The sequence below is a fragment of the Nyctibius grandis genome, chromosome 6 (genome assembly GCF_013368605.1).
Source record: "Nyctibius grandis isolate bNycGra1 chromosome 6, bNycGra1.pri, whole genome shotgun sequence".
NCBI classification, from domain to species: Eukaryota; Metazoa; Chordata; class Aves; order Nyctibiiformes; family Nyctibiidae; genus Nyctibius; species Nyctibius grandis.
In genome coordinates this window covers 4,841,077-4,867,681 of record NC_090663.1, presented here as the reverse complement: position 1 = coordinate 4,867,681, position 26,605 = coordinate 4,841,077, and positions in this window count along the sequence as shown.

Below are 26,605 nucleotides of genomic sequence, written 5' to 3'. Positions count from 1 at the left end.
TAGGTGTAATTCCAAGGACCAAAAGCACAAAGCTTAAATCTTATAGATTAACTCAGTTTAGGAATTGAAAGTTAAGTATTGAAACAGTTTATGCCTCAGCTGGACTTTCTCTCCAGCACAGCAAAAGGAATTGTATCAAATGTTGTTCTGGCCCTTTGCCCTTATACCTTCTCCTCTTCCTACCAAGCTGTCTGAAGAAATCCCCTTGAGTGTTGTGTTTGCTCTTCCTGTGATCTGAGTATCTTACTACTTAATGCAATGGACATTGCTGACTCACTATAAAAATAATAACAGGGAAAAAGTAATTGGCATAATTATCATCCTGCCTTTAAAACATATGGGTTTTAACTTAGCAGCTGGAGGGGGAAAAAAAGTGTAGTTTCTAATAATTAATTAATTTCATTTTCAAAAATACATTAAGAAATTATCGGCCAAACTAGACGATTATTGAGATGAGGTGAAACTGAAAAATTGATATTCTGATTGCAAACAAACTCTTTTCCCTATTCAGATATGTACTGTCTGTAGTCAGCAGAGAATTATCTAGTTCTTGTGGAAAAATAATTTCAATTCATACATCAAAGCTGAAGTCAGGTCAAAGTCCATCTGACTCCTTTGATACGTGAGCTGCCACCTTGATTGACAAAATGAGAATATAACTAGGCATATTATGAGTGAAAAACATGATTTACTGCAGCTGGAGTTTTTTATTGGGATTGTAAAGAACTCCTGCTATCTATAATCAGTATAGCAATAGATCCAATGGAAGAAGAGGATCCTGTTGCAAAGTCCATGTCTCCTATACACAAGGACACAGAACCAGATGCTCTAACTTCTCTTATGCTCAGCATTTAGGCTAAAGAGCTGGGAGAAAAGGGAAGGTGGAATAAATCAGTAAATACAGCTAGTTTCCAAAAAGAACTGTGTTTAGATGCAGAACAGATATACACCCTGCCTCTCTCAAGAAAAGGAACCTGCAACAGTGTTGGAAGGGTAGGAAAGGGTCAGGGGAGCACTGGAGCCAAGCGTGAGGAGGCAAGTGATGAAGTGACCAAGGGAGCAATATCTAGTGAGCATAAATGTATAGCTTTGCACAGTCAATAGAAGGAATTGATTTAGTGTACTCTGGAGGCTGCCGATGGCAGAAACACTCCAGTACACACGCACTGGAACTTCTTGGTCATCAAACATTTATTCCAATCCTATTCAAGGTATATAGCCAACAGCAGTAGTAGTTAGTAGTTTTCTGATTTCTAAATTTCATTACAACCAATGCTAATTCATTTTTGTAATACACATTGAGATTGTCTATCTTATGAATCCTCTTCATTAGCATCATGCTGAAGGGATAGAATAGACCTGTACTTTGCAATGCAAAGTAAGACTGTCTCTTCCCAAGAGAGTTTACAGACGGAGGCCAGACAGGTTTGGGATGATAAAGCAAGTAAAGTTAACAGTCCTGTGTCAGCCAACATCCTATTTGGTGGCAGGAGAAGATGGGGAGATGGGAATAGAAGAGAGAGAAAAGAGGGAATGGAAATTATGTGAAGGGTACAAAGGCAGGACATGGAGCACTGGAAAGGAATGATCCCAAGGTGAAAATACTGGGAGGGACAGAGCAGGAAGGATCAGGAAAAACAGCTGTTCGGCACAGGACACAGAAAATCTAAAAAAATGGAGGCAGTTCTATGAAGAGTCAGAGGTCCCAACTTTGCCTGTTACCCTCCTGCTCTCTGCTGGGCTACACTCACATTAAATTTTCTATATAGCTCTTCCTCAATAAAGGCAGGCATGCAATATCTCATGTTATCTGTGAAACTATTTAATTGGGGAAAAAATATGGGGTTTTATCCTAAAAAAAACCAAAAGAATGCATCTTCACTCTAAATTATCTGATTAATATGTGCTGTAATCTGATTTTCTTATGACAGAGCAGTTTCACTACTTGTAATGTACGCCTTGAGTGCAGACACAGTATTTCTGTGGAGGACAAACATTTATGAGTTATGTATTTCAGATGTTCATATCCATAAAGGTGTGAGAGCACAGACTGGGATTTTCAGAGGACTTTGTAGCTCCAAGATCTCCTTGGTGCTGCAGTTAACTTGTGACCAATATTAATTTAAAGATAACTCAGGTGTACTTATACTCTACTGAAGACACAGTCAGCATTGTGTTTTAGACATATCCTTAGTTTCTTTAAGTAGCAAGTTCTGTGGTGAACTACTAGAGTCACTCTGATAATGTCCGTATCAATACCTTTAGTTCAGGAATTCTCTTTCTTCAATGATATTTTACTCCTGCTTCGTGTCCCATGTGAGCTCCATGGCGTATGTAGTTGATGAAAGGTGTAGGGGAAATGTGATATTTTTTTTAACTGTATGCTGCATTTTATAATTTAAGCAGGCAGGTTGGAAGTGGCCTGAAGCAGCTCAAGATAAGCCTAAGAAAGTGAATACTGCATTGTGCTAACTCGGGCTCATGAGTGTATTGAACAGGTACTTTTAAAGCTCTTTGATGTCTAAAGAGCTTTATGCATGTTTCTCCCTCATTTTTATTTCAGAAAGAAGGAAATTTTTCCTTCTCAAAAAGAAAAATAAAACAAATAAGTAAGATAAAAGTATGTACTTTTCCTACAGAACAATTAAAGAAACTGGGTAACCACATATATGCTCCGACACTAATAACTGGCAAGTAACATGAGGTATTTGCCTGAGGTATTTGCATGAATCCCGAGTGACCAGCTGGCAGTTGTCTCTGGTCTGGCTTCAGCTTCCTGGAATCTACAATTGTTTTGCATTTGAACAACTTATAGGAGGAAACATAGTTTTCGTTGCATGAAAGGAACAGCAATCTTCTGTTATTTGACAAACACATCCCACAGATCTGAGTATGACTGTTTCTGACATGATTTTTGATCCGCACATCTTTAGAAAGCTTCCCCAGTGCTTTTATTTATGTACCTATCTATTTCTTTATTTATTCTCTCAAGCAAATAACCCAAACCTTTCTGTTATATGTCCCCCGGCTTCACCAAGGGATTCCATGACAGTTCCCATTACTACCAGGATGCTTTTCAACGACAGTTCCCAGCTTGCTTTAGCCCATTTCCTCTTTTCTTCTTCCATTTTTTGTCATACCCTGCTGATCACATCACAGGTTCCCATGACAATTCTTAGCAATGCAGCTATACAAGTAGAGGTTGCTAGACTGAAACTCAAGAACAGACTCCTTTGCAGCAAGGCATTCACATTGCCGGGTCCTCCAGAGGATAGATGCCAGTACAAATACTGAAAATCAGGCTTTATATTCAAACAGTTGTGGAGCTGCAAGGAATAGTGCTATGGTTTCATAGATCATAGAAAGGAATAAAAGTATATGTAGCAAGTGACTTAGTCTATTCATCAACAACTGCGTTATTCCCTGGGGTAGCTATTCCAGGGAATAACGCAGTTGTTGATGAATAGACTAAGTCTAGGTCTTCTACCAAAACAATTTAGAATTTCTGTTAGAGAATCACTATATCAATGCTGTTGTTAATATTTGTCTTAATTGCATTGCACAAGCCTTGATTGCTCCTGTAGCCTTAAGAGCTCTAATCAAAGATCAGTGCGTAGGAAGGAGCTGTACAAGGGGGAAAAAGCATATTCTCTACCGATGGTGTTTGTAGTCTTCAGATCAACAAGGAGTAGCTGGTGAGTTGTCCCAGCAAAAAGGCATAGATGTAAAATTTAAAATGGAAGCTGTGTAAAAAAAGCTTTCCCTGTAACCAGTACAAAACTGGAGGGATGGGTAGTCTGAGGCAAGTTTTAAAGGAAGATTTAAAACTGGTAATAGAATTCCTTCACAGATGTTTAAAGTGGCTTTTTCAGCAGAGAATGTAAAGAGTAGAAGTGTTGATAGGAAAAGCAAATGATCAATAATAGTGCAGAGTTGAGGGCTGATATCTTGTTCAGATCACAAGTCTTACAGGAATAGGGTAAGGTAAATGACTTCTTTGAAGGCTAGCACAGAAAGCCGGCTTTGTGTACACAAAGGATCAAGTCACACATCATGGAGAGAATGATGCAATCAAAGCAGGGTGCCCAAACCAACAACTTGAATAGTGATGTCTGCATGGATTGAGATCAGGTGGGGCAGTTGATGAGTACCAAGGTGAAGAAGCAACCACACTGCACGTGTATTTATTTTAAACTCTCAGTGATGATATAGTAGTCAGATACCAGCAAAATTTTTCAAAGTCTGACATAGGAATGACAACCTGATGAATAGAAAATGTGTGAATTTTCTAAATCCTAAGTTATTCCCTTATTTAAAAATATGTGTTTCTTCACAGGGCACTGTCATGACTCTGAGTCTAGCTAGTTTTGCAGGATTTAAGATTCAAAGCTCTCAATTTTCACAGCATCTGTGTATGACAAAAATTTTTGTAATGGTTAGGTGGTGAAAGGTCAAACGGGAAGACCATCTAAGCCACAAAATACAGGGCACCAGGGTAATTAACTTATACAGAAATTGTATTATGTTTGATTCCATTTAGCAGTGGTGAAAATAGGTTCAATCGACTGTGTCATCAAAATATGGACTTTTCTGAAGCAGCACAATACATGATGCATTAGGAAGAAATGGAATATTGAGTAAACACTGAAGCAACAGCTTGATAATTTTTAGGGTTTGTGGACTCTTAAAGCAGCTACTTTAGCTATGCTAATTCAATAGGTTCATTTCCATCAACAGAAAAGGGAAACTACCAAAAGTAATGAAATTACTGGATTATACTTTAATATAATGAATATAGAGAACACCACAGTCAACTTCTGCATTTCATCTGGAAACCGCTGGACTCAAAAAGATTTACAGAACCCAGTCCAACTTTTGTGTGAGAGCTCCAGGCCTTGTCTTTCCTCAATACCCATCCAAAACGCTGAATGAATAAGGTTGAATTCCTACAGTGAGAAAAAAAGTCTTACATAAAGGCTGTATGGAGGCACAGAGGAGCAAAAAGATAGGGTTTAGATTGCATAGACCACCTTAATTTTGGCACAGAAACGTCTGCATATGTAACTTCAGCAATTAGGTAGTGTATGTTACTGATATAGATATGCCAAATGGGAATTTTTAAAAATAAGAACAAACTAAAAGACCCCCAACACTTGATAAGCAGAACTATTTACAAGTAGCAGGCAATTACTATCTTTTATTTATGTGTGCATGATAGGTTGATTTGAAAGAAGTAATATTCTGTTACTCAGAGAGATGTTGATAAATGAATGACTAAAATGAAAGCAGAAATTAGTGTGGAAAGGAATTGCTTTTCCATAGGCACAAGAAACAATTTCAGTGATTTATAAATTATATGTAAGTTTTTTCTATTAGTTAACTTCCTTACAGGAAAAAAAACCCATAAACTTGGCTGTAATAAATGGTCTCCTCCATCCATCACAACTGTTAAAGGAAAAATTTTTCTTAGGCATTTTCAGAATTTTTTAGCTGGTTTCAGGTTTCAGGGTTTCAGTTATAGATTTTTTTCCCCATCATGGACGTGCTCCATTAATCAACTACACATTGTAATTTTGGATCAAAAGTGGTCCCAATAATTTTTCATTTGATGAGGTAATTATTTCAATACTGTTTCCAAACTAGATCTGAACAACACACTGTGCGTGTGGAAGAAACTTCAGCTTCTTGTACAGAGAGGGAATTTCTCAAGGACTGTAGACCATGCAATTGCTTTGCGAACTGAGCTGCATTGCAATTTGGTTTTTTTTTAGAATTGCTTTAACAAGCAACTAATGCTAATATAATTTTGCCAAACTGATAAACTGATTCACTCCCTGTTTACCTCCAGCATTCTAGCTTCTAGATTATTCTACTATAAACAAGTCATTTAATTCCCAGGATCTATAGAATCACAGAACCACAGAATCACAGAATGGTTTGGGTTGGAAGGGACCTTAAAGACCATCCAGTTCCAACCCCCCTGCCACGGGCAAGGACACCTTCCACTAGACCAGGTTGCTCCAAGCCCCATCCAGCCTGGCCTTGAACACTGCCAGGGAGGGGGCAGCCACAGCTTCTCTGGGCAACCTGTGCCAGTGTCTCACTACCCTCACAGGAAAGAATTTCTTCCTAATATCCAATCTAAATCTCCCCTCTTTCAGTTTAAAACCATTCCCCCATGTCCTATCACTACATGCCTTTGTACAAAGTCCCTCTCCAGCTTTCCTGTAGGCCCCCTTCAGGTACTGGAAGGCTGCACCAAGGTCTCCCCAGAGCCTTCTCTTCATCTGGCATGGAGGAAGCCAGTTAGTTTCGCTTGCTAGGAAACTCAGGAATAGGACAAATGAGAGGTGTCTTCAAAAGAAAAAAAAAGAGGAAAAAAAAAATTATTAAAAAATCAAAAGGCAAAAAAGGAAAAAGACCCCTTCCCATTGAAAAAAACAGTTTGACTTTTTATTAGATAAGTGTGAAGTTGATGTCAGCATTTGGGCTAAAAGGAAGACAAGACTGATTTGATTTAGGATTGAGAGATCCTTACGTACATCTGAATCCTGCAGTCTGGCACTGTTTGGTCAGTGGGATTCTGCATGGGCCCGGGGTGGCTGGGTCATGGTGAACATGAATGTGCATCAGAAGAGAAAGCACGGGGTTAAACAGCATCAGTCCCAAAAGTCTCGGTGAGGACTGATGACCATGCAACCAGCACCTCTTCTATTATAGTTCATATTTTATGGAAGAAATGCAGCCCTGCTGTACTCTGTGAAGGACCCCCATATCATTTCAGGAGGGCCAGGATTTCAGTCGTATGTTCTGAGATGGATCCTTAAGTCCAGTGTGACAACCTGTAAGTGCTTCTCAATACGATAGCACCACTGTTATTTGGGATGGTTGTGTAGAAACAGAGTATGGGGCTGGCACATCTGTACTTTGCTGTACAGAATAATAAGGCTCACGTTTTTATCACTCTTTACTCCAGATGTAGTTGTAGTTATAAGAAAGGAAGTAGCTACTTTTTTAGTATTCCCTGTTGGAGAAAGGGAAGGTTTTATGAGAGGTGGGAATAGGACATAGGCCTCATGATTCACCAGCCAGACTAGCTGAAGTAAGATTTTTTTAAAAGGCTAAGTAATTTACTCCTCACTGAAAAAGGAAAGCTGTTGCACAGGCAGCACTCTTGGTAAGCAATAATTAAATCCTTCTTTTCTTCCTGGGATGGTGGCTTCTTGGGGAATAGCTACTATGAAGATAATAACTCCTGGTAGCGTAGCTCCTATGCCACTAACTAGTGCTGCCCATCTAAGTCTCATCTTGCCCAGTGCTAGACTGCTTTGGCAATAAACAGGGACAGATCTCAACTTGCCTCAACTTCAGTGAGAGCCGAGGGTTTGTACGGGATGCTCTCATCACCTCACTTGCAGATCATATTGCATTTGTACTGCCATCCAGCAGTCTCCATGGCAACCCTCACTGCACTGCGCATTGCATATGTGCAGCACATGTTTGCTTTGCCTCCTGCTTTTAAATACCTTATTTGTTTTTTGGTGTGTTTTTTTTTTTGCTTTTTTTCCCTACAGAAATAATGGCTTTAATACAGATAATGAGCCTGCTGTGTTGCCACATGAACACAGTAGCTTTCCAGTAGTCCTTTCTGGGTCTAAATCATGCACTAATGATCAAGTGTCTTTCCTACACTGTTTCCCCAGGTTAGTTTATAAATGCGTATTCGTAGTGCTGCTGTTTGCACTGGTGTTTGCACTGCTAAATCTACATACAAACGAAGGACAATTAGGATGTATGCAGTCATGCATGATCTTTTTTTGGAGCCATTGTACAATATTTATGCTTCTTTATGCTTCATCTGTTCTGAATTAGATGGCTCTTTCAGCTGTTGAAAGCCTTGTGCAGAGGGTAACGCTATTATCGGACAGTTTATTGAGGAGAACATTAATTTTGCAATATTTTTACCAACTTCAAATCTTCACGAACTGTATCTGCATGAATACAGTTTACCCAGTACCCATGATGCACTGTCAAGGATTAAAAGAATATAACAGGGCAGCCTGAAGCAATAAACATCTGGTTTTGGACATCTCATATTAGCAGTGACACTGCCCACAGGAAATCGCCTCTTTGCTACTGCTGGAACTTGATCTCTGGTTCCTAAGAAGTGCTTCTGCAAGAGCAGAGAAGGAAAAGAAGAGGAGAAAGAAAAAGAAAGAAGGAGAAAAAGAAGAAAAAGGAGAAGAAACAGAAAAATACTTCAGTGGGTTAAAAAGCCAATTGACAAATGACTAATGGAGAGTCCTTGAAAGCAAATAAAAAGTTACATCGATGTTACCACACTGCTTCCAATAGCACATTTAAAGGAACTCAATCAAAGTGTGTAGACCAAGCATTTAACCTAGCCTGACCTTCCTGAAACCAGTCCATCTCTTCCTTTCTGTCATGTCTTGATCCTGTCTGAGTGTTGAGAATATTGTTTCCAGGAACACATAAAGGGGAAGAATCCACAAGTGGACAGTGACATTCAAGGACTTAAAAGAATTGGATATTTCCAAGCTTACTTTGTTTGTGATGTCAAGTAAAACATTTAGTCTGTCTCATGTAGTGCTCCAATGGAAAAATTAATTTTGAGTGGTTTACATCACAAAAATCGTGCAAGGATAAAATTCATTGAAGCTTATGACGCATTCAGCTAATGGAGTTATCAGTAGACCAGCTTGGAAATACTTTTACATTACAAAATGGCATTATAATTTATTAATATTTTTAAATCATATAGTTTTTTGGTGAAATTTCCCAAGAGAGAAGAATTCTTTCCAGTTAATTCAAAGCGAACGGTGAAAGTACCACAAGTTTTCTCATGAGAGTGCTTCTGTGGAGAGAGGAAGCTGGAAATCTGAAAACTGCAGCTGAAGAAAGGCTGGAACAAATGTCTCCTGTTCCCAGATTCATAATCCAGCCTCTAAATGATATTGAATGATATATCCATATGTTAAAAAAAACCCTAAATGAGTCAGGTTTGTCTAAAAGGGAGTCTTAGAAGCTTATATATGACAGGAAATTTTACAGACATGAGTTCCCACCTGATCCTGAAACGTAGGGTTATAGAAAAATGCAGAGAGTCCAGCAAGAGACAACGTCACAGAACCACCCCATCTTCCAGTGTTTCCTATGGCCTAAATTAGCCACCCCTATATCTTGAGTGCAGTCAGTATTGCTAAACCCATTCTTACGCAAAGGAACCTAATTCTCTTGATGTACAGGATAAGGAACATAAATAACTAACTCAGGTATTTCAATCCCACCCCAGAAATTTGGAGTCATTTTGAGCCATTTTGAGAATCTGGTCTGAAATAACTTGCCCAATAATACCCAAGAAACCTTGCTAGAAAAGGAGATTGAGCCCAGGTCTCTGACACCAACTGAGCAGTCACCTTCTGTTTGTACATTGTGCAGAGAAAACACACATTCATCCTAAAGCTGCGTCAAGTGACGCTGCCTGCAACCTTCACCGAAGTGTTTTCCATGGGAAGTATTTGCCAAATAAGTAAAAGAAACAATAGTGTAGAAAGATGCTTTTGCTTTTAATGGCGACCATGAGATGAAAGAGTGCCTGCCAAAGATCACAGAATCACAGAATCAAGCAGGTTGGAAGAGACCTCTGGGATCATCAAGTCCAACCGTTGCCCTGACACCAACCTGTCAACTAGACCATGGCACTGTCATGTCCAGTCTTTTCTTAAACACATCCAGAGATGAACAAGAACAGAATGTTCCTTCAATTCTCATCGATTAGGAAGGCAGATACTTTGCAGAAGGACCATCCTCAGGAATTCGGTGTACTTTTTGTAAGAAATGAAGCAACAACAATAGCAAAAATCTTGAAAATTTGCTCTTTTACCTTTTTGATTCTGTCCTTAAAAGATCTTTGTACGAATTATGATTAGTGAACATGGTATGCGAAAAAAGTAAGATATAGATACAGAAGAATAAAACCAGAAGACAGAGCAAAGTAACTCATAGAAATATGGCTAACAATTTTTCCTTTTGTTTGTTTTCCTGAAAAGTCATTGTGTGCCTTATCACAGTCAAGTAACATAAATGTCTGGTTCACAGCTAAGTCCCCTGACTGTCCACACAAAACGTATCTTATTTTCTTACTGGAATTTATTTTACAATGAGCCAGCAGTTTCTTATGAAATGAAAGCTGAGTGCAGTTCTCAGGTAGAGCACTCGGGAGCTCTGCTGTACTGAAAAAAAATACATTACTGTCCTAAAAGGTCTTGCATCCTCAATTTGGCAGACTGTGGCACAGCCCTCACATTATTCCATGTATTTGAACTGGCAAAACAACTAAAAAATCTGTCTTAGCAGAAACAGTCTGGGACAAAAGTCAGATGAGATCTAGGCAATATAGTGAATGGAATCTGGAAGGTAACCCAGCTGATTGAGTTCAGGTAACTAGCTGAATAGATTTCAAGATGCTATTGACTCTGTTGATTAGATCTCCATCGAATATAAATGGGAGCTTAGACAGCTACAGTGCCTGCAGACATTGGCATGCAGGTATTTAAATTTTAGCATCATTAATCTGGAGCTGAATCCCACCCAGGCACTCCCCTCTGCAGAGCAATAGACCTCAACCATATGCTCACAAACCACTCTGCACCTCTTAGTGGGAGGCCCTGGGTGGTCCCTGGGCATGTATATGCCTTTACCTCTACTCCATGGCCACTGCTCGTGGGGAAGTTTTGTCATAAACACTTTGAACAGCTTCAAACTGCAATTGTTCTTCCCCGCCCCACACCTGACATTTAAATTCTCATAATGAAAAAATTTGCTTCCTTTTCTGTTCTTCAGTGCTTTCCTATGAAAAATCGAGTGTTATTGTGGCATGAGTGGATTAGATCTACAATAATAAAATGAACACCGAAAGCTATAGAAGGAGGTCTGTGATCGTTAACTCTGCTCTTACGATGAAAACAACTTTTCTCTCACATCAATAACCTTTTTTTAGGCAGGAGACAAGAGCTTTGTGCAAACTATGGGTCATCAAAGTCATTATCACCTTGTGCTTTATATCAAGTTAACACCTTGGACTGCTTTCACCAGCACAGCAGACTAAATATTTTCTAAGAGAAAAGAAAATAAAGAAGAAAAGAAATGGAAAGAAATGTCTTCAAACTGAACCTTAGGAAACAAACCATTCCACAATGCACACATAATTTTTCCTGAGGTGAAAGGAGAAGAGTAAAACTGAACTGCAAATTATGTGTTTTATTAATGTTGCTAATTCTTGAGTCTTAATCTGAGGTTTTATGTCAACCAATGCTACTGTAGCAAGCAAAAAAAATGGAAAAGTGTGGTGAAGAAGTTAATCACCCCATTTAAGTACACTCGTTCCTACCCTTTAAGGCTTCCTCTCTAATCAAAGAACAGAGAAAGGCTTTTTAGGTGCATGATTCAAAGCACTTACAGTAGATTTTTGCTTTGAACTGCTGTGTAAAAGAGCCTGTCTTAATGGGCAGGAGCACAAGGAACTGGTCCCCAAACATGACTATCTGAGCTGGATTTCACTGGATAGTACAAAGATGCCCCTGTGATAGCATGAAGTAAAACTTCTTCACTGATGAATGACACAAACTATTATCCAATTTTCCTGATGTGAGTGGCGAACGTATTAAATTATAACACTGTTGGATATCTGCCCTGTGTGGTGCCATATATTTATTCTTTTGTTTCAAGTCAGATGGTGTAGTTATTGCAGATGAGTGAGAAGTCTTTGAGTTGAAGTGCCAGAGGCTAAAGAGATTTTGCCTCAGGATAAAATACAGGAATTGTTTAAGAATTGAAAAGTATTGTAAATTTAATAACAATCATGAATAAATTAAAACAGCCTAATTAAAAAATAATAAAATTATAGGTTCTGTAGGAAAAGCCTGACTGTGGAAAGTGTTCTGGTCATATGGAACCAATAAACTTTTCCTATCCCAGTGTCCTCCTTATCTATGATATCTATATCCTCTTTTTGGGTTGTGCTAACATGATGACTTTGTTTTGCATCTTCTCTCATGAAATGCCACAGTTACCTACTTCGGTTTGAATTATGTACATATTGTACTCCATTGCTTCACCTTTCTCTTTATGGCAGTCAACTACATTGACAAACAAGGAGTAACAAACAAAAACCCCAGGATTGTCTTCTGTTTCTCAGGATCTTGCTCCCTGAATGGCCACAGATGCCATTCCAGGAATTTGCTCATGTTGTCTCATGCAACTGTTTCTCCATTAATCATAATTATCTGCTCCAAGCTCTGTTTCTGACTTACTTTCTAGATGCTTATTTACTCTGTCTTGCTGAGACATAGAGCTTCACTCTGTGTTGGGCTCATTACTCAGAACCCTTTACTACTCTGGCAATATTGTTGATCACGCAGCATAATGAAGTCCAACTGTTTGGTAGCTGAAATCCAGAGTGAGTTGTGGTTCTTTCTATACCGATGTATTTGGCCATTTCCTATAAATTGCATCTCACATTATCCTACAACTTATTTCCCTTCTGTCGTGTATTTCTAATGTATCTACCACGTACTTACATTCTGCCATCACACTTGTTACATATCCTTGCCCAGTTATTAAAGCTCTCATCCTTGAAAGCGCCCACATACCATCTGTGAATCAGCTGAATTTGGTGCTCCTTTCATGACGGTGTGCACCCAGCAGCAGCTGGACCGTAACCTTCCTGCTTTCTTGTACTTGGCCCAATGTTAGATGCAGAATCATCTTGTCTTTCACATGCAAATAGATTTTACCTATCCATAGTTGCAATTCAAGTGGCTCATTTCAGACTCATGTTAACCTACGAACAGTATTTATAAAGGCAGAGCAGAAATGCGATGTTTTAACACATAACTAAAATGTTACTGCTGGCAGTCGAAGTTTTAAAATTCCAGCATGCAAGTCATTGCATAAGTTTAAAACTTAATGGCTTTTTGTTTGTTCATTTATTATTTTTCGTGTCCTGACATGTTGTTTTTCTTGATTTTTTTTTCTTGTACTTTTCTCTCATTCTAGAATATCCAACAACCTTCGCTGGAAAGAAATACATATCCACATCGTATATATATAAATATTTAAATACATATCAGTGAGTATTTTCTATGGAGAATCATTCCTGAAGAAAACAGAAAATAGCAAATAGACAAACAAAACCCAAAAAAGGAAAAAACATATTAAAAAACTAAATACAAAGAAGCTTAATGGTATTTTTAGATGAGATGTGATCTCTACTTAGCTAAAAAGCTGAAGGAAAAAACACATGTACTTCACACAATGAAAACTGAATAGTTCCAAATACATAAACCTCAGCAGATTTAAAATCAAATCTCACATTCTGTACAAATCTGCAATGAAAAGAAGGCACTGAAGTGAAGGAATTACCTTTCAGTTGTCTCAAGGACAAGAGACTGTCTTCAACACAACTCTCTGCTGCTCATGCAGATGAGCGTGGGCCCTCGATGGCAAAAGCCTGCTCTCCTGAAGGGCTCTTGTTTGCCCCAGCTCTCCGTGAGACGAACGCATACAAGTGGACATGACTATTCACGAGGCTAGTAAGAAATACATTTACCGTAAGATCATGTCCTCCATGGTAATCACAACTCTGCCTTTTAGGAGGAAGCTAGAGATACCTGCTGGCAAAAGTGTACATAGACTCATAAATTTGTATCACTGATGAATGTACAACACCTACTCCTTCAAATTAAAAGTAAACATCCTATGCTAAGGAACAGAATATTCTTAAACTGATCATTCTGCTTATATACGAAGTATACTGCTCCTTGGGGCTGTTTTTATATTATTATTTCTTATTAGCTTCATAGTTGTTATTTGTAAAAGTCATGTGTTAGCATATGTGCAGTTAAATAAGTCCATATATACACACAATATGTAGTTATTTAAGTAATGTAATGCATATAGTAATTAGTACAGGCACTAACTTTTCCATCTAGAGTTCATTTCACCTTTACTGGAAAAAAACCTACAAAAAATATGATGTTTTAACTCTTTGACCCCTTTTTGTTACGTATTTAATTCCATTATATTACTTTTTTACTGGAAAAAATACAGTGATTAATATTTTGCTACAATAACTCCCTGATGTCATATTCCCTAACAAAATTCTTAGTTCATCATTTCTCTGAAACAATCACAGTCTTCCAATATGTAGGTGTACTACCCAACTGGGGCATGGTTTTTTGGCTGGATTTCTTTCTTTTCTTTCTTTAATTTCTTGCAGGCAGAGAGACGGAAGGCTGACAAAGAGCCAACTATAAATCATTCATTTTCAAAATTATGTTTTGACCAGTCTCTGGAACTAAGGAAATGATTATTGCAGGCTTTGGATGTGGTCTAAATTATGCCACAGGCTGTGGTTCCCTTAGTGACCATACAGAACCTGAAAACTGCACATTCCTGCCATTATTTTCTTATTACTCTGATAATCCCATCTTTTCCAGTATTCCCAGCTGGAAGGTGAGAGCCTGAAGGACAGAAAAGGCAGGAGATAAGAACAGAATTTTAGACTTTGATTTTACAGGAATTATTAGGTTCTGTGTTTTCTCCAGTCCTGTTAATAAAGCCACAGAAATATCTAAGTAATTTCTAACATGTCCACCACAGGGGGTTCCACTGTTTTTCTTTTCAAGTCCATTCAGCACAGCTGGAAGAACTTGTCAATGGAGATTCCTTCTCCCCTTTCTCTTGGCACAAGTTCCTCTGGGACAGGATTGCCTTTAACAACGGCAGGCAGGCAGGGATGCCATAAGGAAAGCAGTGACTTGTGCTGTTATTGACCTTCGGTACACTGCGCCTCTGGAAAGCTGGTGCCAAAGCCATAGCAGCAAAAATTAGACTTCACTAGGACCTTTAAAAAACTTAGTGATATGAATCTTGTCATGTCCATGTGGAAGAGAGAAGCGCAGTCTGAGCCACTGAGGTCCCTCCAACAACAAGGTAGGAACTTAGAGGACAAGGGAAAATTATCCCCACTGATGAACCACGCTGGTACAAATGAGCCCCCTGGTTGTGAGAAGTTGATTTGGTTTCTGTTTTTTCATTAGATATCAACCCCCTTTTTTTCAGGTAGTGACTCTAGCTGTGCTGAAATGCCTGCATGAGCCTGTTAACATATGTGAACTGGCTTTATTTACAGATGCCAGATTTTGCCAGGTGTGGAAGCACCAGCTGCCTCCTCAGGCAAACCCCCCACTACTCCTCCCAGCTCCTGTTAACTAGTCTTAGCCTGAATTAGTCCAATTTTAATTTCCAGCTGCTGGATTTTGTTATGCCTATGATTTTTAGACTGTGGAAACATTTAGTAAAAGAGGTCTTTCCCTGCATGGGTACTTACAGATAATTGTAAATTGTCTTTCCTGAAGCAGATTAAGTAGACTGAGCTCATGTGATCTCTGTCTGTGAGGCATATGTTTAAGAAAACAAGACAGCTTTGTACAATTTCTCAGAAGTGTCTCCAGTTTTTTAAAAGATTAGACACCAGAACTGGGCATAGTATTCCAGTAACGGCTAACTGATGCTTTCTGCAGACATGTGCTGCTTCCTTCCCCACTGCTGTGGGTGCCTGTTCAGATCTTGCTCTCACATCACACGTAGCACTCCCGTTCAGCTAAGGTGCTTTAGATGAGACAGGACACAATATTAGTAAGTGAATTGAACAGATTGCATCTGTACTGCAAAGAGCTGAATTGAATTTCTGATTTACTGATTAGTTATATACTAATGCATTTATTCACAAGCAGTAAAGCCAGGTAGTACAGAGGTACTGAAGTGCTCCCCTCCTCCCCCATGCATACAACATGCTAACTTCGGTGCTGCTCTGTGGAATTTAGCTAATGTATGGAGGTGGCTGTGCTGTACTTGATGCCTATCATGAATTTGCGTTTTGCTTGCTGTGTAGGGGATTTAAACCACTGTTTGAATCCTAGCTACCTGAAAGTGGTGTTATTTGGGGTTGGAGGAGGAAGGGTTGTGGTCAGAAGCTCTTTTAATGTAGAAGCAAGCATTTCTCTTGCAACCGAACAGGCTAAGTGAACAGGTTACGTTCCTTTCATCTAACTCATCTAACTCTGCTGCTCAGCACTTCCTGGGAGAGATGCAGTTACTTTGATTCTTGCTTCAGGCCACTACTGCTCTTTCAGTGCTACTCTGCAGCTGTTGAACTCCTACTGCACTTGCCCTATTGTAATACTTTTTTTTTTAAATACCAGCAATAACTAGCTTATTATGTTAACACTGATTTCATCTGATGGGCAACTCAATCCGAATCACAGAAGTTCTGTAAGTCTTGCAGCCACATTTCAGCAGAGACATGGATGTATGTGTAATGACTTAGGTTTGTCTTATATTTACAACCTGTCAAAATGCAGGTGACGGAGACAGGAAAGACTATTATTTTTCTTATAACTCTAAAGATTGGAAAGTTGATACAGGATTTCTATAAATGATCCACTAACTGATAATGCCACATGTGAAAAGGTCCAATATTTATCTTTATAATGTATTCTGAAACTTAATATAGCTTGCAAAGATATGTGAAGCCAACAAGGCAACCTGAATTAAGGGAAAGAAATTTTAGGTTGCATATCACAAACCCGCAATTAATTGTGAAAATTACTAGCTTGCTTTAAACTTCAGTAGCTCTTATACTCAAGATGATCAATGACTCAAAATATCTCCTGTAATTTTGCATACAGTGTCCTTTACAACTCAGCAAAGAGAGCAGTTTTACTCACAGAATTCATGCATATAGACACGGATATCCATTTCCATGGACAAACCAGTTCTGCATGCAAATATTATTCTGTATATGCTCATATTTATAACCCTTATGGGTCGAGGTCAGGCAGAATTATTCATGAAAGCTGTTTTAGGTGACTTTAAGCTTACCTCTTTCCATTAACTATTCAAGGAACTTGGGTCTTCTGAAAGACACTTAAATTAACTTTCAAAAGTAGCTTAAAGTAGATAAAACAAACATCCTGGCTGTCAAATTTAGTTATGAATACATAGTTTTCCAGTGACATGTGGATTTTTTTTAGATCTGGATCTGTTATCTGGAAGTTAAACTATCTACACAACTCCAAATTTCGTGATGATCAGTACCAGTATTATGGTTTGAATGAACTTTTTCTGTGTTAATTGTGATTACATGCTGGTGAAAATGATGCAAGCACCTAGGAACACCTTGTTCAATATATTCTGGCTGCTCCACAAAACCACAGTTAATATGAAACAATTGATAACCCAGGTAAATTTTTAAATCACTTTTCATAACTGAAAGAGTGCAAAGCAGCCAGTGCTTCTTAAAAATACCCTCAGCACAGAGACAGGAAAATAGGCAGGTCCAGTTGCTATAAATCAAACATAACCTCAGGAAGGCAGACAGGAACATTGCCTAGAGGCAGGAGACTTCTGTTCTGTTCCAATCTTTTACCTAGCCTGGGGCAAGCTATTTCATTTACTTTGCTTCATTTCCCATATGTGAAACACTGTACACACGGGCTGTCTGTTTTGTTAGGAGTTAAGTCCTAAGCATGCACTATAGGTGTATAACTTAGGAGGGGACTTGTGTGTAGTTATGAGCCCTTTGCCCTGGACTAAGCCTTTAAAGAGCACGACTGCTCTCACAGTATAGACATGAACATAGGGGTCTTCACTGAGAGTGCTTCAAGGTCAGTATATGAGATGTGCTATATGAAAGCTACATGCAACTACCCTTAACCTCTACATTCTGGAAGAAGTGGATTAAGCCTCCTATTTCCAGGGCAACAGTCATGGGTTAGCTCTACTGGCAAAATATCTGGCACTTCTAAAACAATTTTTACCACTCAGCTAAGTTACCACCTCCGTATCTGACTAGCAAATAACTGACCTGGCAGTCTTCTTATTTGGTCTCTTTTGGTGTGAAAGAAAACACATTCTTTAAAACTTGGTTGAGTGTCCTCCAGGACACAGTTTGCTCCAGGAGCAAATGAATACGGGGTATTGCCAAACAGCTGAGTAGGAATGGCTCCGTAAAGTGTAGGTGAGGTTTCATATGTGGTGTATATTGCTTTAAACTCAGTGATGGTCTCATTCTCACTTTTTATATTCTTTTTTTTCCAAAAAAGACCAAGAGAAAGCAAAGGATTTTTATTTATTGAAAGTACACTGGAGATGTGAAGTAATCAGTAGACACCACAGTCATTTTTATAAAAGTAGCTGTCTAATCATCTTTGCTTCCCAGTGTATTTACTGTAAAGAAATATATTTCATTTAAAAAGAGCAATTAACTTGTGCAATCACTATATACAGAAAGACATTGATTCTGCTCAATACTACATTGCTATTAGACTCTAGCTGAATGTGATAACTAACCCAAGGCTGACATCGAGGAAGAAAATGTTTTTATTTCAGAGGAATCTGAACAACTTTCAATTTCCAAATAATTTGAGCAAAGATGCTCACTGTAAGGAATTGACACCATTAGTCATACATTTTATTTGATTGCTTTTCTTAATAGTCTCTTCATAGTGCTTGGATTTCCCTTTTCTAGTGAAAGTGGAGATAATTTAGGCTCAGACATGACTTGATGTGGTTGCTGTTCATGAACATACCAACACTAATCCACCAAAGTCTTATTTATTGTAGCTGACAAACAGGCAGAAGAAATCTGTAATGAAAAACAGTGTTAACTTTTACGACTATGAAATCCTCTCATAAAAATTTAAATGCCAAAAAATATAAGGGTCAATGGGTGTTATTAATTTTATCTTCATCTGCTGCTTTGTATTGGTTAGTATTAGCAGGAAGGTCTAGCAGCTACTGACCAGAAATGAGAAGAATGAGTAAACTATAAATCTTTACCTATCTCTATCTGTGAACTATAAGCTCTCTCTCCCTTTTATATAGAAATACACACATATACACATAGACATATACAAGTGTCACAAAGTTTTCTCACTTAGAAATCTCCAAATCTGTCACTTCAGAAAATTCAGTGCCAAAAAAAGCGTCTTTTTAATTCCTTCTAAAATCAGGTTCAGGATTTCTTGAGTGTTTGAGACCAACAGTCACAGCCTTCACCGAAAACCTGGTTCCTGCATCTGTCACAAAAAGACCTGTTGGGCAACATTCACCCACAACTCAGTCATCGGACCCACTGTAGGTTCTAATAGTTTCCTGCTTGCCTGTATAGAGAAAGTCCTGTAGGGAATAAGTTACCTACAGCAGCCACCAGCTCAGTTATCCTGGCTGCTTCTCCTCATGGAGGCTGCAGAAAGCCAAGGTCTGACTGTCCTGGGTGGGAGAGAGTGAGGGCGAATTGCTTTTTTGCCTCTCTTGACTTCAGACTTTGTGGTTATTAAAGCATTTGTGTTGGGCATGCATAGGAGGTGATGTGAAAGCCAACCCCACAGGTTTAGCCTCAGCCTGCCGTGTTGCTTAGGCACCTCAAGCAGTAGTGTCCAATGTCTGCAGATTTTTTATGATGAAAAAAGTATTTGATTGCTTCTCTGATGAGCTGTAAAGAAAGTGTTTGGCTTTTCTTTTTGTTTCACTAATGTCTCTGATTGTTGCTGGAAAGCTTTTTGCAAAGACAAACTGTTCATTCAAAAAATGAAATGCAACAATCTATTTTCTGTTTCTTTTAATAGTTACTGGGAGGAAAATTATTTTTATCTTTGCATATAAATGTGAAGTTCTTCCCAGTCTTGAGATCCATCAGTCTTACAGACTTTTTATCTTCACTCAAATTCCATTCTAAGAATCGAAATGCTTCTTAACTGCTGGGACATTCAGGCACATCTTTTGAAAAGAAGTGGGAGGGAAAGAAAGAGTGGCTAAGAGAAATCTTGCCAGGTTTTGAGGGGTATTATGCTATAACATGGCATGTAGGTTTACTAATTCTACACATTTCTTAGGACAGTAAGCATACCATAGAGAGGTTTGCTGAAATCTGAAACAACAAAAGAGGTAAGTCACATTATGACTTCAAGCTACAGCAAGTTACACAAACAATCTCATCATTTCTTGGTGGTCGAGCAAGGAAAGACCAGTGCATCGTGACTCTGCTACCTTCTTGATTGCCAGATTACCAGCTCCCACTCAGAGGTCACAACTTGCACTCCTTATGATTAAATTGCCTGACATATATGAGTTAGAATCTTTACAAGTCATTTGTTTCTAAGCATATGCGTTTTATTGGTTCCTCATCATTTGCTGCTGATCATTATGCAATTGATTATCTAAATGCATAATCAGTTGGGTTTCAACGATTTGCAATGGCAAATCAATCATGCCCGTGAAAAGTTAACAATTCCATTTAAATCTTAGTAGGGTTTGGATTTTAATAGCTTTTACGCAGCAAAAGACTGTTCAGATTCTATTTTAGGCTGAAAAAAATATAGCACAGCCAATATACACCTCCTCACTTATGGCCACTTTTAATTATGCCATGTACACTTACATTAAACAATGAAAAATGTGGGTCACAGCTTCTTGCTACACTATGAGAGTGTCAAGCTTTTGACTCACACTAAGATCAGATAGAGCAGAGTTTGAAGAACATATGTCTGGACGATGTTCAAAAGCTAGCCAAAGCCTTCAATGAATATTGTTACCCACTTTGGGAAGATTGCTGGGCAATTTAAAGATTCGTATTATTATTTTTTTTGCCAAGTTTTGATAAAATTTGAACATGCGAGCTTTCAGCTGCATTTGATTTTGTTCAGAGTTAATTGAGAACTAATTGTGAAACCTAGTGGCTCCAAAGCAATATAGATGAAAGAAAATCGCTTTGCTATAATTGTCAAATGTACCTCTAGGTTTGATTCGTAAACTTTCGAGAACAAAACCTGGTTTTTCTCTTTCTGCGTGTATATAACATAGCCCAGGTTCACAACTGGACTTGTAGATACAACTGCAACAGAAATATATATTACTAAGCCAAGATGAATAGAATACAGTAGAAAGACCAGAAACAAAGTAGTACATCCACCCTGAACCAAGCTGAGCAGAGGTTGTCTTTTTCCCCCCAGTTTGACACCTCTTGACATCACATTGTTAATCCAGCAGCTTTTGTCATGCAAGGATAAGCAGAATGATGGAGAACCTTCTGATTAATTTTCAAAGGGGGAATGTTACACACTCTCATGCTTCATAGGACTTCCCTTAAATTCCTGCTCAAGGATAGACAGTTGGGTTTTGTGGGTTTTTTTCTCTCAAACCCACCTCCTTTTCACTTCAGATTGCCATAACAATGTGATTGCCACTGGCAAGTAGTGCTGGTGTGCTGGTTCTGGCTGGGATAGAGTTAATTTTCTTCATAGTAGCTAGTGTGGGGCTGTGTTTTGGATTTCTGATGACAACAGTGTTGATAACACAGGGACATTTTCATTATTGCCAAGCAGTGCTTACACAGAGTCAAGGCCTTTTGTGCTCCTCACTCCACCCCACCAGTGAGGAGGCTGAGGGGTGCACAAGAAGCTGAGAGGGAACACAGCAGGGACAGCTGACCCCAACTGACCAAAGGGATATCCCACACCATATGGCATCATGCTCAGCATATAAAGCTGGGGGAAGAAGAAGGAAAGGGGGGGACATTTGGAGTGAAGGTGTTTGTCCTCCCAAGTAACCGTTACGTGTGATGGAGCCCTGCTTCCCTGGAGACAGCTGAACACCTGCCTGCCCATGGGAAGTGGTGAATTCCTTGTTTTGCTTTGCTTGCATGGCTTTTGCTTTACCTGTTAAACTGTCTATCTCAACCCATGAGTTTTCTCACTTTTACTCTTCTGATTCTCCCCTCATCCCACCAGTGGGGAGTGAGCGAGCAGCTCTGTGGGGCTGAGATGCCGGCTGGGGTCAAACCACGACGCAGCGCCTGGAGCACCTCCTCCCCCATCTCCTTCTCTGAACTTGGTGTCTGCAGCGCCTTTTTTTCCCCTTCCTCCTCTGCCTGTCCAGTGATTTCTGCTCTTTCTTCAGTACATTTTCCCAGAGGTGCCACTGGCTTGGCTGAAGGGCTCAGACGTGTGCTGTGGTGGGGCCCTGCAGCCCCCTGCCAACACCTTGCCACTGACACCAGACGGTTTAATAAAAGTAGGCCTCAAAGTAGGCCCTAAAAGGCCTCTTCTGTGTAACCTTTAGACAGAATCAACTTCCTGTCAGCAATTTTCCTTTCAGCTAAAATAACAGTACATTATGAAGCTAACTGCATGTTTTGAAGGCAGGGTCTGCTTCTGAGACTGATAACACTTAGAGTTATAGTCATCACTGACTCTTGCTTGCGCTTAGTCTTAGAGGATCCAAGGTCTCTGTTAAATTCCTCACTAATTACAAAGAAGGGCCAAAGATGAACAAGACTGTGAACAACATCTTCGTAGTATCTAAAATGACTTGATTCATAGCTGTGACTCCAGGAGTAGAGATAAATCCTGTAAGAATGAGAACAGTATCTTTTCCTTGGAGCCACCTGCATGTGTCAACAGAAAGGACATAATGTATTAGCATATGCATAAGGTTTCTTGGAATAGGTGGGGTTTTCTCAGAATTGTATGAATATTCATTTTTCTATAATGTATATAATGAGTGTGCTTTTGTCCCTGGGTGTGCATGATAGGAGAAGAGATCCCCCATGCACCCAGCGCTGCAATAAACCAATGCCGGCTTTCTAAACTATCGTTTGGGTTAGAGAGTTTTCTTGGTTACTATTTTCAGGTAACACCATGGACGCCTAATTAATTAATTAATTAATTAATTTCTACTGATTATTGCTAAGTGCCAGTGGGTGACAGGTTCATGGCAGTTGCCAGATCCCTCTTTAAAGATTTCATTCTTAGCCATATATACAAAGTTGCTCAACCTGATCCAAGTATTATTTACAGTGCCAAGAAAGAAATTCTACTGCTCTTATACAGAAATCAGAAATAAGGAGTCATGATTCTAGAGCAAAAAATATACACATTTCTCCTAAGCTGAGTTTGTGATGAAACACAGACTTTTTTTCTGATGCCTGGGCTAAAAGGGCTATTGTTTCTAATGTCGTCAGTTCTTACCTTCTTGTTAACATAGGCATGCCTGCAAATATATTTCTCCGTCTCCTGGGGAGAAGATGAGGGATAATACTGCTCTGTTTTCTGAAAGACGAATCTGTAGCCTGTGTGCTCCGGAGATGAAATACCCTACTCGCTCTGCTTGTTCATTAATCTCCAAGGCATCATTACAACTGCATGGAGTCCCAGCTAGAGTTTATTGGCTCTGCTGTTTGTCAACTTGGTGAGTATTTTACATGAAAATTCCTAGCCACTGTATTCAGGAAGGACAAGTCCTCCTAAAAAACATTTGTCTGTACAGTGAACAGAACCTAAATCATATTCTCCCTTAAAAAACACACAATCTGACTCACTGCAACCTTCAAATAGGATTTCTGGAAGCTGCTTTCACGGTTGCATGGAAGATAGTTTCTTTGATGTACAGGAGACGACTGGTTTCACTACATTTGTTAAAGAACAGGATGTAAAAATTTGACTAAAAACAATAACTTAAGTTTCTGATGTGGAGCAAAATGTGTCATTTGGTCTGCCTTAAAACTCTGAAGAGGTGGACTGGTACTGAAGCATTTGAATGCTTTATCGACAAGGAAGCAAATAAATAGGAATCAGTTTTGTTGAGATTACTTGAACTACCTGAACATAGTATATTGATCGCAATATATTGTCTGCATTCCTTAGAGATTGATATTGAGGGGGGAAAAAACCCCCCACATTCCTTGGCGAGAATGACTAAACAATGTAGCTTAATACTTTCACTTATAATAATTTAAAACAGGCTTATAATTTTCTAAAGCTTAAACTATTCAGGATAATGTATCCTCTGTCAGATGTCTGCTTCACAGCACATGTGATTTTGAAAGTTTCAGATAATACAGTTCAACCTTCTCCAATAACAAGTTTGAGAGGAGTGGGAGTTTTTTAAAAAAAAAAGTGTTTACAGTCCAATCATATAGAAATACTAGTGCTTCCAATCTTTGAAGTAGGACCAGGAGTTTGAAAGGTGTCAAAGGCAGTGGTAAAATCTTTACGATTTTGTGAATACATATATATATAAGAATACATATTTGAAAATTAAAGTTTGTGCATGTTCTGAATAAGCTTTAGGGAGTTTGGTAATAAATATAAACCATTCTTTCTACTCCGGATAACATATCACGTAGATACTGATGAGCCACAATTCATTGTATCTACCACCTTATTACAAAGCTGAGAGGCTCTGTCAGTCCAAGGATTACTTCTATTGCAACTAACTTTCATCCTAAGAATCACTGAAATTCAGAATTAGTGGTCTATTTGCAACATAAACACTCAAGAAGCATCTAGGGAAAAAAAAAACAAAACAACATTGACTTGCTTACTAAGAAGTGAGGAACAAAAGGGTGAACAGGGTTGTACAGAGGTATGCAGAAAATAAGAGCGAAGCAAAAGCAGAAACCAGTGAGAAAGATAACCAAGTGTTACAATGACATGCAGGATGATTTTTTTTAAAAAGGAATTATAATAAGAATAGGTGTAGCCTGAAAAAGTATTGAAAAGGGTGGGAATGGAAGAAGAGAAATACAGTGTCATGACCAGGAACAAGTATAAACACAGCAAAAGGAACTGTTGCCTTGGCAGAATCCCCAGATTTCTTTTCCTTAGCCTTCATTTTTTCGTTGGCCAATATCAGTAGGTCCCACCATCAAGCTGTATTTTTCTTCTTTTTCTAATCACTGGCCATGTGATGGAAAACAACCTCCTACAGCTGTCTGTCACTGAGCAGTTGAAGGGACAGATGTTTGTTCTACGGTTCTGAGGTCTCCAGTCTGTCCAACGACCCCAATTGCAACCGTTCTGGTGCCATGTGATGCAATAATACACAAAAAACCCTTCAGATATTTCCCGATGAAAAACTACTCTACAAGATGTTCTCTAAGGCTGCAAATCCAGGTTCTCAAAGCTTACTGAATGCCAAAACTGACAGCTGCCTTTGCATCTAACCTGCTGGAGTGCTCACGTGGTCGTCTCCCAACAAAATTCCATGACATTTTTCTCACATTTGCTTCTATTAGCTCAAAAGCTGGAAGGAAATCATTACATAGATTGTTAATACATATTTTTTAACTCATCATTTACTGTGTAGTACTTTAGGACTTCCCGAACGGCAACAAAAACACTATATGAGCTTCCCAACAATCATCTTTGTAGAGGACTGACTCAGAAGGTGTTCACAGCATGTCCCAAACAGCCCCTTGCTGCAGGGCTGGGGCTGAGGCCCGGCCGAGCGGTGCTGCCGGTGTGCGGGAGCAGCCTCTGGCCGCGGGCAGGGCGGCCACAGAGACCCGGGAGGGGCGGCCTCGCCCTGCGGGCGGCACCGCGGGCCGGGCGGGCCGGGCTGGGCTGTTGGCCGTGCCGGGCCGGGCTGTCGGCAGCCGGGGCGAACCTCCTGCTCCGGAACGGGGGGGAAGTTTGTGAAAGGCGGAGCCCCCGCGAGTCCCAGAGCCGGGTCAGGAGCTCTCTAGAAGTTCCCGCTGCCCACACGTGGGCTCGGACGGGCCTCCTGCCCTGCGGCGGGGCAAGGGGTTATAAAAAGGGCGGAATCTGCCGGTGCCGAGGTTTTTCGGTGCCCCCGGCCCTTGGATGCCTCTGGGTACTTTGGGGCTGTGCCTGCCGGCCACGTGTTGAATTCCTCGCTGGACCCAAGGGCGGTGAGATCTTCCCTGTCTCTGCTTTCCTTCTCAGGCCTTTCTCTCTTTCTGTATTCCTTTTTCCCCGCTCTCCTAATTCCTAAGGGTGATGCTGCCAGCAGCACTCTGGGGTTATGAGAAGTTTGGATTGTTGAGGTTTTACTGTTCGTGAGGTTACTGTTCAGGTTGCGGTTCTGGTATGATTCTCTTTATCGGGTTCTGTAGTGAAGGTGTGTTTTTGCGGGTATCTTTTGCCAAATCCTTGTTTGTTGTGATTTTGGTGCATTCTCCAATAAATTGATGTTTTGGTTAAGCCTCTGGAGTGCGAGTCACTCCCGATTGCCGCACAAGGGATCTGTGAGTGAACCCCCCTCCCACCCTCCACCCCGAGCCCACTGAGTGGGTTGGGACCTGACAATCTTTAAGACTTTTATTAAGATTGAACCACTTTATTTGTACCCTTCTTTTCCTTCCTTTTTGCTCTGCTCTCTCTTCTTAAGTCTCTCACAGGTCATTCAATATGGATAAGGAGAAACAATTGCAAGTGATTGAGTTACTGTGGCCTAATGACTTCTCCAAGTCATCTAAGTGAAGCCTTTTCTAGTTTACTGAATACATTAAAAAAACCCCCAAAACTGTATTATTATAGTGGCTCATGAAGATAGTATAAACTAATACACTGCTTGTTGAGATGAACTTGGTTTATGCAGTTGTGTTGCTCAGTTGCTGATAGATCCTAACTCATTTATAAAGGATAATTCAGTTGCTGTGGAGCATCTGTCTGTCTCTCCTCACATTTCAATCTGTGATGAAGAACAGGTTAAGGGACAC